This window comes from Choloepus didactylus, assembly GCF_015220235.1.
Source record: "Choloepus didactylus isolate mChoDid1 chromosome 25 unlocalized genomic scaffold, mChoDid1.pri SUPER_25_unloc1, whole genome shotgun sequence".
NCBI classification, from domain to species: domain Eukaryota; kingdom Metazoa; phylum Chordata; class Mammalia; order Pilosa; family Megalonychidae; genus Choloepus; species Choloepus didactylus.
This window is the reverse complement of record NW_023637606.1, coordinates 4,448,190-4,455,083: the sequence shown is the minus strand read 5'-3', so window position 1 is coordinate 4,455,083 and position 6,894 is coordinate 4,448,190. Positions and strand designations below refer to the sequence as shown.

The 6,894-nt window shown below is 60.9% G+C and overlaps 1 long non-coding RNA gene across 1 annotated transcript; it reads left to right on the top strand.

The window, feature by feature from the left end:
• Positions 1-211: 211 nt before the first annotated feature.
• Positions 212-5,584, top strand: LOC119525500. The gene is made up of 3 exons (XR_005214974.1): positions 212-430; positions 4,148-4,278; positions 4,814-5,584. It is a non-coding gene; the product is annotated as an uncharacterized LOC119525500 (long non-coding RNA).
• The last annotated feature ends 1,310 nt before the right edge of the window (positions 5,585-6,894 follow it).

The following is a 6,894-nucleotide window of genomic DNA, read 5'->3' as shown; positions in this document are numbered from 1 at the left end:
AGCTCCCAGCTCCCTCTCGTTCCTGGCGGGGCCCCAGGCCGGGCGGGGCGCGGCGGGGGCGGGCGGCCGGGCCGGTCGGGCGGGTGCGCGCGGCGCCTGGCTGCGGCCCGGCGGGGTCCGGGGCGCCCGGCGCGTCGGGGCGGCGGGTGGGGAGGGGGGTGCGGGTGCCCATGGAGGGGCTGCGCCGCGGCCTGTGGCGCTGGAAGCGCTACCACATCAAGGTGCACCTGGCCGACGAGGCGCTGCTGCTGCCGCTCACCGTGCGCCCGCGGGACACGCTCAGCGACCTGCGCGCCCAGCTCGTGGGCCAGGGCGTGAGCTCCTGGAAGCGCACCTTCTACTACAACGCGCGCCCGCTGCACGACCACCAGACCGTGCGCGACGTGCGCCTGCAGGACGGCTCCGTGCTGCTGCTCGTCAGCGACCCCAGGTGGCCGGGGGCGGCGGGGGGGGTGCGGCCTGAGCGCACTGGGGAGCCCGGATGGGGTAGGGTTGGGGTGGGGACACTGGAGGGCCCGGATGAGGTCAGGGTCCGGGTGGGAACCCCGGGGGGCCCTGCTGTGGGGCCGGATGGGCGCACTGGAGGGTCCTGGATGAGATCAGGGGACCCCGGAGAGCCATGCTAGGGGGAGGGATGGGGGCACTGGAGCGCCCGGATGTTGGGTCAGGGTTGGGATGGGAGCACTGGAGGGTCCCGGATGAGGTCAGGGGACCTCAAAAAGCCCGACTGGGGGGAGGGATGGGGCACCGGCGCTCCCAGATGGGATCAGAGTTTGGTTGGGGACCGCGGAGAGTCCGGCTGTGGGGAGGGATGGGAGCACTGGAGCGCCTGGGTGCAGGATCAGGGTCAGGGTGGGGGCGCCGAGGGCCTGGTTGGGATCCAGGATGGAGTGGGAGCACCAGGGGTTCCTGTGGGTGGGCTGGGGTGGGGGCCGTCCTGCCTCCCACAGCCAGCGCCTCCCCTGAGGCCTGAGCCTTGGGCTCTCGTCGGAACCGCCTGGGAGGGAAGGAGGCAGGGAGGGCCATGGCAGTCTCCCTATCTGCTTTCCTTTCTCCCTCTCGCTCTTTCCGCCTCTCTCTGGCCTCCCCCTCTGGTCTACCTTCTCTTGCCCTCTGTCTCCCCCTCTCCCTGTCTCTCTCTCATTCACTGTCATCCCCTGTCTCTCTGGGTCTCTTTCTCTCTGGCCTTCCCTGACTTTCCCACCCTCCCTCGGTGGCTCAGTCTCTTTTGGTTTCATTTGTTCTTAGGTTCTCTGTTGCTCTGTCTCTGCCTGTCTGTCCCTGTCCATTTCCGTCTTGGCTCTTTTTCTCTGTGTCTCCCTCTTCCGCTCCCGCCCCAGGCAGTTCCCCCCAATCTCACCCCAACATTCGCTGGCCACATTCCGGGCCTTCTGGGGTCTCCAGAGAGCTCCCCTGACCAAGGAGAGAGTTTGCAGGGAAGGGCGAGAGGGAACAGCATGTGCAAAGGCCTGGGGTGGGTTTGGGAAATGGATGGAGCTGGTGCCTGGTGAGATGGGCAATTGTGAGGGTCGTTTATAGCAGGGGCTGTCCCGGAGCCTCAGATGCCGCCTTGGAGGTGCTGGGCAGGGAAGAGACTGGAGGCTGTTTGTGGAACCCCAGGTTTATGGGGGACACACTCACCGAGTCCTCAGAGACTTTGTCCATCAAGTCTGGGGTGACGTTTTGAGAACAGGGTCCTCAGGCACCATTCCAGGAGACTCAAGGGAGGGTGGGAAAGTCTGCTTCCCCAGACCCCCTTGGGAGAAGGTTTCAGGGGGTGGCTGGGAAACAGGCGCCATGGTGAGGGATAGAAGGTTCCGGGCTCGGAGCTGGAAGGCAGTGTTCCCAGCAGTGTATCCTCTGCTACAGTACCTGGTGTCTGGACGACCCTCAGATGTCCAGACAATAATGATTCAATGCTCGATAAGCATCTATTGAGTGCTTCCTGTGTACCGGGCCCCGTACCGGGAACCAGAACCCAGCAGTGACCCAACAGACCCGTCTCTGCCACCGCAGAGGCCTCAGTCCAGTGGGGGACAAAGACAAGGAAAAAGCCAAATCAATATCTGATGTAACATTGGACTGTAATAAGTGTGGTGGGGAAGATGCCGGAAGGTCCAGAGTGATGGCGAGGTGGTTGCTCCGGCCACAGCAGGCAGAGGAAGCCTCCCCAAGGACTTGATGTTTTAGGGTGCAGAGTGAGTTGGTTAAACAAAGTGACGAGATCAGGAGGAAGGATGTTCCAGCCGGAGGGAACAGTCTGTGCAAAGGCCCTGAGGCAGGATGGTGCGTGGACGGGGAGGAGCAGCGAGGAGGCCTGCGAACGAGACGGGGGGCAGGGACGGGATGGGGCACGTCATTCCAGATTGCAGGGAGACCTTGGGTTTTTATCCCAAGGAAGGTGGGAGCCATGGAGGGCTGTAGGCAAAGGAGAGACAGGACCTGACTCATGTGCTCACAGGCGCCCTCTGGCTGCTGCGGGGTGGGCAAGTGTCAGAGCTGGTGGACCAGAGCAGAGGCGACTGCACTGATCTGGGTGGGCCGTGGTTGGGGCCCTTCCGAGGGAAACCTTCAGAAGAGACAACTTTGGCTTCCTCTGGCTCTTTCTCTGCCCCTTGTGCCCTGTCCTCTGCCCCATCCTTGACCCACACAAATAGGACTGATGGCAATAATCAGTTCTGTCCCCCACATCAGACAGGGTAGGGCAGGGCCCAAAGCTCCATCAGCCTTTGCTAGCCACTTGCTGTGTGTCCTGAGGCTGCTTACCCACCCTCTCTGAGCATCAAACACATTCTGAGCCCCTGAGCCACACACAGACACACAAACATGGAGCAGGGAGCGACTGGGGGGGGGGTGGCTGAGTGCTGGCTGCGGAGGCGAAGAGGCTGCTGCCCCCGGGAAGGCCTTGGTTTTCTCATCTGGGAAATGGGCACAAACACATCTGACCTGTGGCCCCACCAAGCATCCTGGGGTGAGAGAAGCTGCATGGGCTGCTGGGGACAAACCAGCCTGTCTCACTCACCTCCAGGTGAGCAGGGCGCCCTGTCTCCTCCCTTCACTTCTGCCACCTCCAGTTTTCAAACTCCAGGAGTGTCATAGTAACAGCATTTCTCTCCTCGGGGGCTGGGGGAAGGCTTTGAGTCGGTGATGCTACTTGGTGACCCAGTTGGCCAAGGGCAAACAGTTGGAGCTCAATAATGATCATGTCTTGAGCACCTACGAGGTGCTAAACTCTTTTTGTGTCTTTCACCACAGCTCTGCAGGGTGGGCACTACTAATATTCTCAGTTTACAGGTAGGGAAACTGAGGCCAACCCCATCATCTCCTGCCCAGACCCAGGCAGTCATCTCCACCCTAGTTGCCCAGCTTCTATCCTTGCCCCCCACAGTCTATTCTCCTCGCAGCAAGCAGAGGGCACCTGTAAGCACCCAAGTCAGGGCCCATCCCTCCTCTGCCTACAGTCCTCCATGGCTCCCACCTTCCTCAGGGGAAAAGCCCAAGTTCCTCCTGCAGCCCACCAGGCCCTGCCCACCCTGCCCTGTCCCCTCCCTGCCCTCCCCTCCTCTCGCTCTCCCTCCTGTTCCCTCTGCACCAACCTTCATGCCAGGCAGCTTCCTGCCTCAGTGCCTTTGCACAGGCTGTTCCCTCAGCCTGGAATGCTTTTCCCTCCTATATCCACTTGTCTCCCTCACCTTCTTCAAGGCTTTGTTCAGATGCCACCTCCTCAGTGTGACTTCCTGGTTCAAATTGCATCTCGCTGACCCTCCACGGCCCCTACCCCTGCACTCATCAACAGCTGCCTTCTCTCTATCTTGTTTAATTTTTTCTCCCCATCTCCTTCGCCGGACTATAAAGTCTCTGAGCGTATTTTGTCCATCTTATCCACTGCTGTGTTCCCAGTTTACTGCCTGGCACATAATAGCTCAATAAATATTAGCTGCATGTATCATCTCTGGAAGAGAAGGCAGTGCACTGCTCGGAATATTTGCCTGGAGCGCAGTGCTTGGAAGTAGGGGAGGGGGTGCTGAGGGAGGTGAGAGGGGTTCCTGGTGGGCAGGTGAGGCTGCATCACCCAGGCACTGAGCAGACCTGGGCATGCCGGGATGCTGGGGCCTGCAACCTGTGTCTTTCTATCCTCCTCCTCCAGGTAGTTTGTGTTGGAGGACTTGGAGACGTGGCCAGGGACACCCAGGGCACTGGAAGAAGGAGAGGGATGCAGGGTGGGCACCTTTTGGGAGGTGCCTCTCTCCCACCCTGGGAGCCCTGACTTTGTTCCAGGTAAGTCCCTCTAGCACTCGAGACTCAGAAAGGACCTTAGAGATCACGGGGGCCACAGATGGGGAAACTGAGGCCCAGAGAGGAGGAGGGACTTACTGCCTTTCCCCTTTCTTCCCCACCAGCCTGGCTGCTGTGCCTGATCTGGGATGTGGGTCTCACTTTCTCACTTCCCTATAAGCTAACTTGTGGGCCTGAGTGTTGGTGCCTCCCAATTTTCTGTGTGATCTAGGGCAAGTCCCTCCCCACACCTTCCCTGGGATCCCTTACCAGTTTGTTAAAATGAAGGATGGGGCAGGCTTTGCACGTTTGGTTTCATTGTGCTCTTTGCCTGCAATTCCCATGACTGCCAGCAGGAGACAACAAACACCCACAGTCTCCCTAGGAAGGAGGGCATTTCCTGTCCTGCCCGGAGGGAACCAAGAATATCCAGCAGGGGCTTGCCATGCTACCAGGAAACAAGGCCAGAGAGGTGGTGTTTCACCCTCCCACGTGTCTGGATTAAAATTGTCTTGTCCCCTCCCTCCTGCTGTTCCAGGTTCTGGGCTCTCTGGTGGACAGTGAAGCACTGGCCTGATCAGATGACACCCACTGCCTGATGGAATTCCAGCCCCTGACCCTGACCTTGGATGGTGACTCCCCTGCCCAGCCAGCCAGCCAAGGAGCAGACGCCTTCCACTAGTGCCGTGCCATCCTGCAGCCATTGGGCTTCCTTCTTGGGGCCTGGCACGGCCTGTCTGCAGGGGGATCCACTGTGCCATCTTGGGAGCCTGCCATGAGCAGCCAGCGAAGAGGAGCACGTGGGGCCAGCCTGGGGGTCCCTTACTTCGGTGCCTCGTGCATTCTCTCAGCCACGCCTTAGCCCAAGCTGCGCTTCCTGCCTGGAGCCCCTTTTCCAGTCTATCTCTGCGCGTCTAATCCGCCAGCCTCCTCCAGGAAGCCTCCCCTGGTTACCTCCTTCCCAGCCCGGGAGCACTTCACCCTCCGGGGGCCCCCACCATCCCCCTCTGCTGTGAGCAGCCCTGGCCCAGGGGCGCAGGCCAGTCCCTCACAAAATCTCAAACGATGAGGGGGTGGAGACTGGATCGATCCCTGGCCTCCAAGGCGACCCTGCACCCCGCTTTCGTCTGTCTCCCCACAGTGCACGTGCACCTACCCCTTTGACCGTGCCCTTCTCGTGGTGAAACCCCGAGGCCTCGCCTCCTGCACGGGGCCTCGCGGGCGGCGTCTGAAGGGCTCAGGCTGAGGGGGGCGGGCTTTTGGGGGACCCCGGGGGCAGCGTAGAAGCCTGAGGCTGGGAGGCAGTGTCGTGTAGCGGGAGGACTGGGTAGAAGGCTGAACCTCGGGCCTGCGCTTGGGTTCTTTGTGCAGCCCCTGGGGTGGGGGGTAGGTGGGGGGCGGGATGGCGCTGCCGGAGCTGCGCGTGACCCCCAAGGGCCGCCTTTACCCTCCGGGTACCTGCGTGGCGCAGGGTAGAGGAAGAAGAAATAATGCTTTAATCAAGAGTCGTGTTGGCCACGGGACCCAGAGCGGGGCCGGGGGGTCAATAAATCAGCCCTGCGGGGAGAGCTGCGCTCAGAGCGCGCGGGTGCCCTCGGGGGGGTGTGGGTGAGGACGGTAACGGGCCCCCTGGGCTCCCCTCGGAGCGGCCCCGCAGGCATCCCTCCTCCTTTAGGCAGGGGAAGACACGAGGGGGGTCCCCCATTTCACTTCTCCGCACAGACCCACTGGAAATGGGGTGCAGGGGTACCTGGATCTCACCCGCCCCCTAGGTGTACCTAGGACGGGTTTTTCTGTTTCCGCCTCCCTGTTCCTTGGGTAGGGCCTCCAGCTCTCTCTTGTGCAGTGGGTAAACTGAGGCCGGGACAGTTGTCAGGCACCTGATGGGGGGAGGGGGCGCACAAAGCCAGGGACCCCTGCCTGTACGGGGTTTGGGAGGGGTTCTCTGTCAGTCCCTGGGACGCACGCACGTTCCTGCCCCACAGGCGTGGGACCCCTCGCTTTGCACAGGGCTCTGGTAGGAAAGTGGGGCCACCACCCTTGGTAGCCCTGATTCTGGGTCCACTTTACAGAAAGGACATCAGCCGGGCAGCAGCTTGCCCAAGGTCAAGGCCGACTGCCCCAGCAGCCCCTGAACTGAAGGAACCCCTCCCCGTGCCCCTCCCGCCTCAGCTCATCGTGGGGGAAACCTAGTGGAGGAAGGAGAGAACTTCTGCCTCTTGACTAGGGGTGGGGGTGGGGGAAAGCGTTTCGGTGCGTTTTGACATTTAACAAACAGTATGTAAATTGCATGCAAATCGCCCCCCATTTCTTTAAGCCTCGACAGTTCTGGCGTGTTCTGAAATCATAATGTGGGACCCGGTCCCTTGGTGTGGGTGTTGGCAGGGGAGGCAAAACCTTTTCCTTCATCCTGCCTTCCTTCTCTCCCTCCTCTCTTTCCTTTCCTTTCCCTTCCCTTCTCCCTCCCTCCCTCCCTCCCCTCTCCTCTCCACTCTAGTCCTCTCTTTTCTTCCTTCTTCCCTTCACATCATTTGGCGAAGGTTTCCCAGTCCTGAGATGAACACAAATAGCAAAAGTTGTTTCAGAGGCTCAGATGGGGAAACTGAGGCACCTAGAGGC